General features: G+C 40.7%; 1 long non-coding RNA gene across 1 annotated transcript; it reads right to left on the reverse strand.

The window, feature by feature from the left end:
• Positions 1–1,802: 1,802 nt before the first annotated feature.
• LOC138173457 (uncharacterized) lies at positions 1,803–6,962 on the reverse strand. Its single transcript, XR_011171409.1, has 4 exons — positions 6,839–6,962; positions 3,156–3,254; positions 2,558–2,640; positions 1,803–2,385 (listed from the first exon to the last, which is right to left on the reverse strand). It is a non-coding gene; the product is annotated as an uncharacterized lncRNA (long non-coding RNA).
• Between the last annotated feature and the right edge of the window lie 473 nt (positions 6,963–7,435).

The raw sequence follows: 7,435 nt of genomic DNA on the forward strand, positions 1-7,435 counted from the left end.
TTTATGTTCTGAGCTCCCCTACTGCCCAAATGTAAAGGCTCTCTTGATCCAGGGATGTATGTAAAGTGCATAGTTGATTCAGGCAGTCAGAGCCTTGTCTGTTGGTCTTTATTTCTCTGCTTATATTTTCTCTGTTTGTATTTTCTCTGAAGTTCAAGGTGCCGACTTTTCCATTGAACTAGTGAATGTAATTTAAAAAAAAAGATTGCTGACCCCTTAAACAGCTCTCTTTCCTAGTAAAGCAGATCTGAGAACCTGTGCTACGCCATCCTGGGTATGCTGCTGTGGCTGCTGCTACTCCCACAACTATGTAAATAGAAATAATAACCACCATAAAATAACTGACACTGAATATTGCAAAATTATGAAGAATAAGCTTGGCCCCAAAGCAGAAATATGAGAAGATACTTTTCCCTCACCCTTTGCAGAAGAGAGAAACATTGTATATAATGAGTTTTATTTTGATATGTTGATTAGTTGCTGGATTGTTTTTCTTTTCTTCCTCTTCTTTTTTTTTTCATAGCAAGCCAATTTAATAATCAGTTTACAGACAGCAATATAGCTGCCAAGCACACCAATATTCATGAAAAATGGTTAGCACACTCAGGACATAATAATAATAGCCGACATTTATATAATAAATGTTTGTTGAATGAATGAGTATTGTACTTTACATATATTATCTCATTTGATCCTCTCAGTGATGTGTGTAATAAGTACTATAGATATTGTTATCTCCATATTTACAAATGATAGAAGCAGCCTAGTGGAGAGAATGTTGTCTTAGGCCTCGGAAGACCTGCATTTTGACCAGATCTATAACAAATAGTAAAGACAGTGGAAGAGAAATAGTCAATCTCTGATTATCTTTTGGCCTTAATTTTTGGAGGGGTTACTTTGAAGAAGCAGTCAATGATTTCTTCCTGTATTAACTTTGCCCTCTCTTCTAGGAGTTCTAGATAATTTTAATTCATAATTTCTTGAAACCAGATATCTGGACTTTTTTTTTCTCATCATGGTTTTCATATAGTCTAATAATTCTTAGGATCTCTCTTCTTGACCTATTTTCCAGGTCAATTGTTTTCTAAATTGTATTTCTTCTGTTTGTTTTCAATCTTTTGACTTTAAGATTTCTTGTTGTCTTATAGTCTCAGTTTTGTCTGGCCCATTCTAATTTTCAAGGCATTCAGTTATTGCTGTCAGGTGACAGGTTTCCTTGCCTTTCTTTATTCTCTAGCTTCCCCATTCTCTCTCTTCCTCTTCTTAAAAAAAAAAGTCTTCATTATAAAAGAGGTTTGCCTAGGAGTGAAGAGGGGAAATGATACAAGAGCAAATCTAGAAAAAGTAAGAAACAAAACATATCAATAAAACCTATTTGTTAAAAAAAATAATTCACATATAAAGTACCTTTATATAGTGCCATACATTTATGTATGCACCCTGTCCAGCTTGCCTACTCCTAAATCCAGCTTTGCTTTCTCCCACTTTGTGGACAGATAGACAATATCACTAACTATAAGTATACAAAACCCCTCTCAACTTCTTATCTGGTCCACGCTTTACCTGCATTGTTGGCAGGTAGTGAACATTGAGAGCACCTAGGTTTCTTTGTTAAAAGCCTTTTTCTGGTGGTTGAGTCAGTGTGCAAGCAGAGAAGGCTGTTTCAGTTACTAAATTAGGACATTATAAGTATTTACTACCACTTACTAGTACATAATTCATCATACCACTCAGACAACTGTTAGAAAAACACTTTTCTCACAACATCCCTATAAGGTGGATGGTATTTCATTCATTCATTCATTCAACAAGCACATAATAAGCCCTATACTATGTGCTAGAGAAAGAGTACAAAAATGTTTAAATGCTGCCCTCAAGGAGTTTATATTCTATTGGGAAGAAACATTAAAATAGATAAGCAAATTCAAAATATATACAAAGTATATATGTGTGTTCAAGTGCCTATGTATGAGATCATAATGAGATATAAAGCTGAAAGAGGCCTTAGAGACCTTCTTGTTGAATGGAGGAGGAAACTAAAACTCCAAGAAGCCAATCAATATTACTCAAGGTGACTGAGTCAGGAAATGAGTCAAGATTTGAATCAAAGCTCACCAACTCTCAATCCAGTCCTCTTCCTACTACATCATTATGTAGTATTATGTAATTTTATGTACTACCCAATATGATAAATCCAATTCACACAAATCGTGATGCCATTGATCCTCTTCGAGAATGAAGCATGAACAACAACACCCTTTTTTACCGTCATCATATTAACATAAAACTTTCTACTTAGTGGGCAGATGTGGGTTGCTGGAGTGTGTCAGCTTCTTGTCTATTTTCCTCTCCATCCTACTCTTTCCCTTTAACTCCCAGACGAACCTGGGAGAGAAGAGCAAGTGTTAGCTGTATCTTCAAATGCTGCCATTAAAGATGGGGGGGGGAGTGGTGGGGGGGGGGGGGGGACACCCAAATGCTGATTCAGCACACAGCCCTCCTCAGAGGAGGATAATCCCCTTTTATCTCCCTCAGTTCAGTTGTTCATATTCCCCACCTGTGACCTCCACTATAGCAAAAACTCTGTCTTTGAATCTCTTATGGAGAGAGCTTCGTGGCACAGTGAATAGAGTACTGGACCTGGAGAACAAAAGACTTGAGTTCACACCCTGCTTCAGACATAAACTAGCTGTGTGTCTAGAACATATTTGGTACTTAATAAATGCTTATTTCTTTCCTCCCTTCCTCCCACCCTCTCTCCTTTCCTACCCTCCTTCTTTCTTTCCTTTCTTCCTTCCTTCCTTTCACATCTTCTGATTGGCAACCAATTCACCCTCTCTTTTCAAGACCTTAGATCCAGGTTGTCCCTAGTAACTGACTAATTACAGTTTTCCTGTATCCCATTTTTCCTGATTATACTTGTTTTCCTTAAGTTCAGACTCCATCTCCTCTATCCTGATAAGGGTTACCCTCCACGGCTCCTCCCATCTTTCCCTCCCCCAAGCATGCCTGAGGTTTTTCTTCCTAATTACTGGCATATGTCAGTCCTTGCTTTTCTTCTCTTCCCTTCAGTCACCTCCCTCTTGAGCATTTCAAGAGAGCATCTCCCTTGGACAATGGTGTGTGTGAAGAGACAATAACAGAAAACTCCATACCTCTTTTGAAGAGAAATCCGCTCTCTTGTATTCCAGCACAAACTGCATCTGTGGTCTTTGTGATTTGTGGCTCATTTAGCATGGTCATCTATTTACAACCTAAAAGAATTAGAAGGCTCATTAGGGAAGGAAAAACAAAGATTGCTCCATTTCCCCACTGAGTCCTTTCTGGAAAGGACTCCTCTTTCTCGCCTACCCACTCTGTGCTCACCAAACTGCCTGCTTTCCTACAGAAGCCCTTGAGTGCTATGCATTTCAGCCAAAGAATGAAGTTCATTAGGCAGAGTTGGTGATGGAAGGGGAACTTTGATGCCCCAGGTAGTGTTATTCTGAACTCTAGCTTTCAAGGTAAAAAATGGAAATTTCCTGGTCAAGGCCAGCCCTAGAAGTTACATCATGAATAATCCCAAGTTCCAGACTTCTCAACTTTGTGGGGTTTCCTAAGAAGCAAAGGCCTCTCAGAGAAAGAAAAACAACCATATAGTTCCTGGGTAGTATGAATAATCCCAAGTTCCAGTCTTCCCAATTTTGTGGGGTTTCCTAAGAAGCAAGGCCTCTCAGAGAAAGAAAAACAACCATATAGTTCCTAGGTAGTATCTTTTTTTTTTTTTTGGAAAGCAAAGCCACAGCAATAGTGGAGGGCCAGGTGAGAGACCCTGACTTTGCCACCACCATCACCACCCCTGATTATTATAATGAAGGTCCAGTGGTAAAGGAATTTGTTCAACCCACCTCAAAATATATACTTACTTTCTAGGTAATTATGTGAAACGATACAGGAATCTATGTAGGACCATATGGTAAAGAGAGATTCTTCACAATGGCAACCCCCGAGTTCAGTTCCTTTCCAAGACGGTGGGCATATATATTTTCCATATCTGCTTATGAGCTTCCTTGAGTTCCTCAAGAATTATACAGTTATTGTGGGGTAAAATAAAGGCTATCCCATGCCAAATTTTTATTTGTTACCTTGAGTGTTTGTACAGAAGCTTGGAACCCCTTTATCCACATTTGGGAAAACCTAGACATGAGATATGCCTAAGTTTTATTTTGGAGAGTTCACTGGAGTAAACTCTGGGGTCAAGGCACAATGGAAAAAAAAATAAGTGTCAGCTCTCCAGATAAGACCTACTCTGTGTGAGCCCAGAGCTTTGGGAATGAAGGGGAAGGGTTGTGTGGCTGAGTGGGTTAAATTTATATTAGAAAAAAAATAATGAGGAACTATTTGAGATACTCATGTATCGAACTTTTTAAAACAAGCAATTATTAAGTAACTAGTGTATGCCAGGCACTATGCTAAGCTCTTCACACGATCATCTCATTTGACCCTTTCAACAATGCTGGGAGGTAAGTACTATTATTATCCTCGTTTTACATTTGAGGAAACTGAGGTAGACAGAAGTTAAGTGAACCCAATATATGACATCTCTGAGTATTGAATGTCCAACAGATGGGCAATTAGTGATGGGAAATCAATTATTGCATATTAGAACAGCTTTCATTCCACAAGGAGAGGAGTCTGAAATGTTCCTACATCCAAGATTCCACACTGACTAAATAAGACTATGAGTGCTCAACAATTCCATGGCCAGGAAAAAAAAAAAACTCCCCTAAGATAGGACCCTGCCACAAAAGTTCACAGACAGGGTTCCCCCACCAAATTGAGAAGCCTGGATTCCCATGACCAGCCCCAGCCTCCCAGCTGGTCATCAATCGTCAGCCTCAGCCTTCCTCTGGATTGCTTGCAAGCTCCCATCAGGTACGGTAGCAGGTAGGTTTTCCCAACCTTGGGCCTGGGGGTGAGGGGAGTTAGGAGATGACAGAGAAGCCTTAGTTCCCAACCCCGAAGAATTCCTTTGTTAATTGGTAACAGCTCTCAGCCCTTCTCTTTGGTTGGGGGATCCGGCAGAACAGGAAAGGGAAGAATGCTCTTTGAACGTTATCTCTTGCTTTGCTTTGGCTTCAGCGATGATACGCTTATCATCCCAGATTCTCCTCAGTGCTCTCCTTTCTCACCAGGATCCCATAGTCTTTTAGGTAATAAATTGGGCCATTTCAAACATCTTGCTAAAAACCCTGGGAATTTCTCTCTTTACAAAGGCCAGGGGACTCATACCTGCCATGCCTCATGGAGTATGAGGGACCAACCCCAGCATATTTGACCCTTAACTGGTTTCCCTACATCTGAGTGATAAACCCAGAGTCTTTTCTTTTGTTGTCATTAGGAAGACCTCCTGGCTTTCTGAAAAGTTTTTCTGTGGCAGGCCAGGGCTGTGTCTAGTGCCAGACCCTCCTCGACTCCAGTGTTGTGTAGAAGCTGCCACCCACTATGCTAACTAACCCACTAACTCCATAGTTCTGCCTGGGAAGCATTTCTTTTTCCAATTACTTTCACATTCTCTCTTCACTGAAGTGTTTTGAGTGGGAAAATGACAACTTCTTCTCCCAGGATGTTTGTCCTTTGTTCAGCTTGTTCCCCTCCTTCCCAGCGTGCTCCATCCCCTCCCCCCACCTTGGTCTCTTGGATCCCGGAGCTGCCTTCAAGGCTCTGCTCAAGTACCTACAAGAAGCCCTTCCGATTCCCTCAGTTCCTGCTCTCACCCTTTCACTTTAGATTTCTTAGGATCATAGGTTTAGAATTAGATGGCATCTTAGAAGTCATTGAGTCCAATCTCTTCATTTTACAGATGAGGAAACAGGCATCAAGAGACCTGTCTAGGGTCACATGGCTGGCAAGTGTCTAAGGTGGGATATGAGCCCAAGTCCCCGTCCAGTATCCTAGCCACTCCACCATGCTGCCTCTCATTTACGTCATATATTCTTCACTATTGACTAATTTATGTACAGAATGTAGGTTCTTTAGGGATAACGACTCATTTCTGGCTTCAAATCCCTAGCACCTGGCTCCTGGTACTTAATAAACTTATTCAATGAAATTGAATTCTAAATCTTTTCAATAGTTTTCACACATGCATGCATTCCTCCAATAAGGACAGGTAGGTGGCACAGTGGATACAGTACTGGGCCTGGAATTGGGAAGTCCTGATTTCAAATCTACCCTCAGATACTTATTAGCTGTGTGACCCTGGGAAAGTCACTTAACCTTGTTTGTCTCTATTTCCTCATTTGCAAAATGAGCTGGAGAAGGAAATGGCAAACCACTCATGTATCTTTGCCAAGAAAATACAAAATGGGGTCATGGACAGTCAGACATGACCAAAACAACTGCACAACAACAACAACCAGTCCTTATCAACATTCTGGCTGCCCTATAGGCTCTGGATTTCGTTTTGAGGATCTAGCACATTTTGAGGATCACTATCATAGGACTTTAGAGTCAGAAAGGATCTTAGCGGTTATCTAACCTGTACAATTTATAGGTAGGAAAAATAAGCCCTAGAGAAATGAAGTGTTTTGACCAAGGCCGCACAAGACTGAAAAACAACTGAACACAACAGTTAGTTATAAGCTATTAATTTCCTAATGAATGATACAGACAAGTGCTATACAAGTTTAGGGGTGAGTGAGGTCCTAGGGGATTCGAATATGCAGAGAGGATTTGTTTCAAGAAGACAGGACTTGAACCAGACCAACTCCTGTCAATTCTTACTCCCTGATGGATCTCACATCTATCCCTTTCTTTCTATTCACGTGGGTACCAGCCCAGTTCAGGCCCTCATCACCTCTGCCATGGGCTCTTGCTCTTGCTCTTGTTCAGAGTGGCTGCTGATGTCAGTGGTGAAGTTTTCAACAGGTGTAGCATTTGAAGGCAACTATTCCAGGCACGGGAGATGGTATGCATGAGCCTTAACAAAACGAAGGTTGAGAAAGAGATTCATTAAGCAATCCATAAACAAATGAGTATCTGAGTACCTACTCTGTACTAGTAGCTATGTACTAGCAGCTATAAGAAATGCAAAGCAGAATCTTTTATGGTCCCTACCCTCAAAGAGTTTATAGTCTAGGTAGGAAAAGACATAGTAGAGGATTTAAGAAGATAACTCCTGTCCTCCAAATCACATCCTTGAAACTCTGCTACTGTTCCCATTGTTTTGTTGTTCAGACTTTGTTTTTCTTAGCATCTGGGTATTTCCACTGATCTTTGAAGCATTCCTTAGGGATGCATGATGGAACGCATCCCACACATACATTTCAGTGTAGGTGCAAAGATTATCTGAGTGCTTCTTATTCACCATGATGACTCCTTCAATTGGCTGGTGGGCTAGAACTCTGGGAAAATAGTAAAGGGGGTAATTCCTGCACTCCGAGTCTTCTTTTTC

This window comes from Petaurus breviceps, unplaced genomic scaffold (genome assembly GCF_028583685.1).
Source record: "Petaurus breviceps papuanus isolate PSGF00001 unplaced genomic scaffold, PetGlider_PUasm1.0 582, whole genome shotgun sequence".
Taxonomy (NCBI): Eukaryota; Metazoa; Chordata; class Mammalia; order Diprotodontia; family Petauridae; genus Petaurus; species Petaurus breviceps.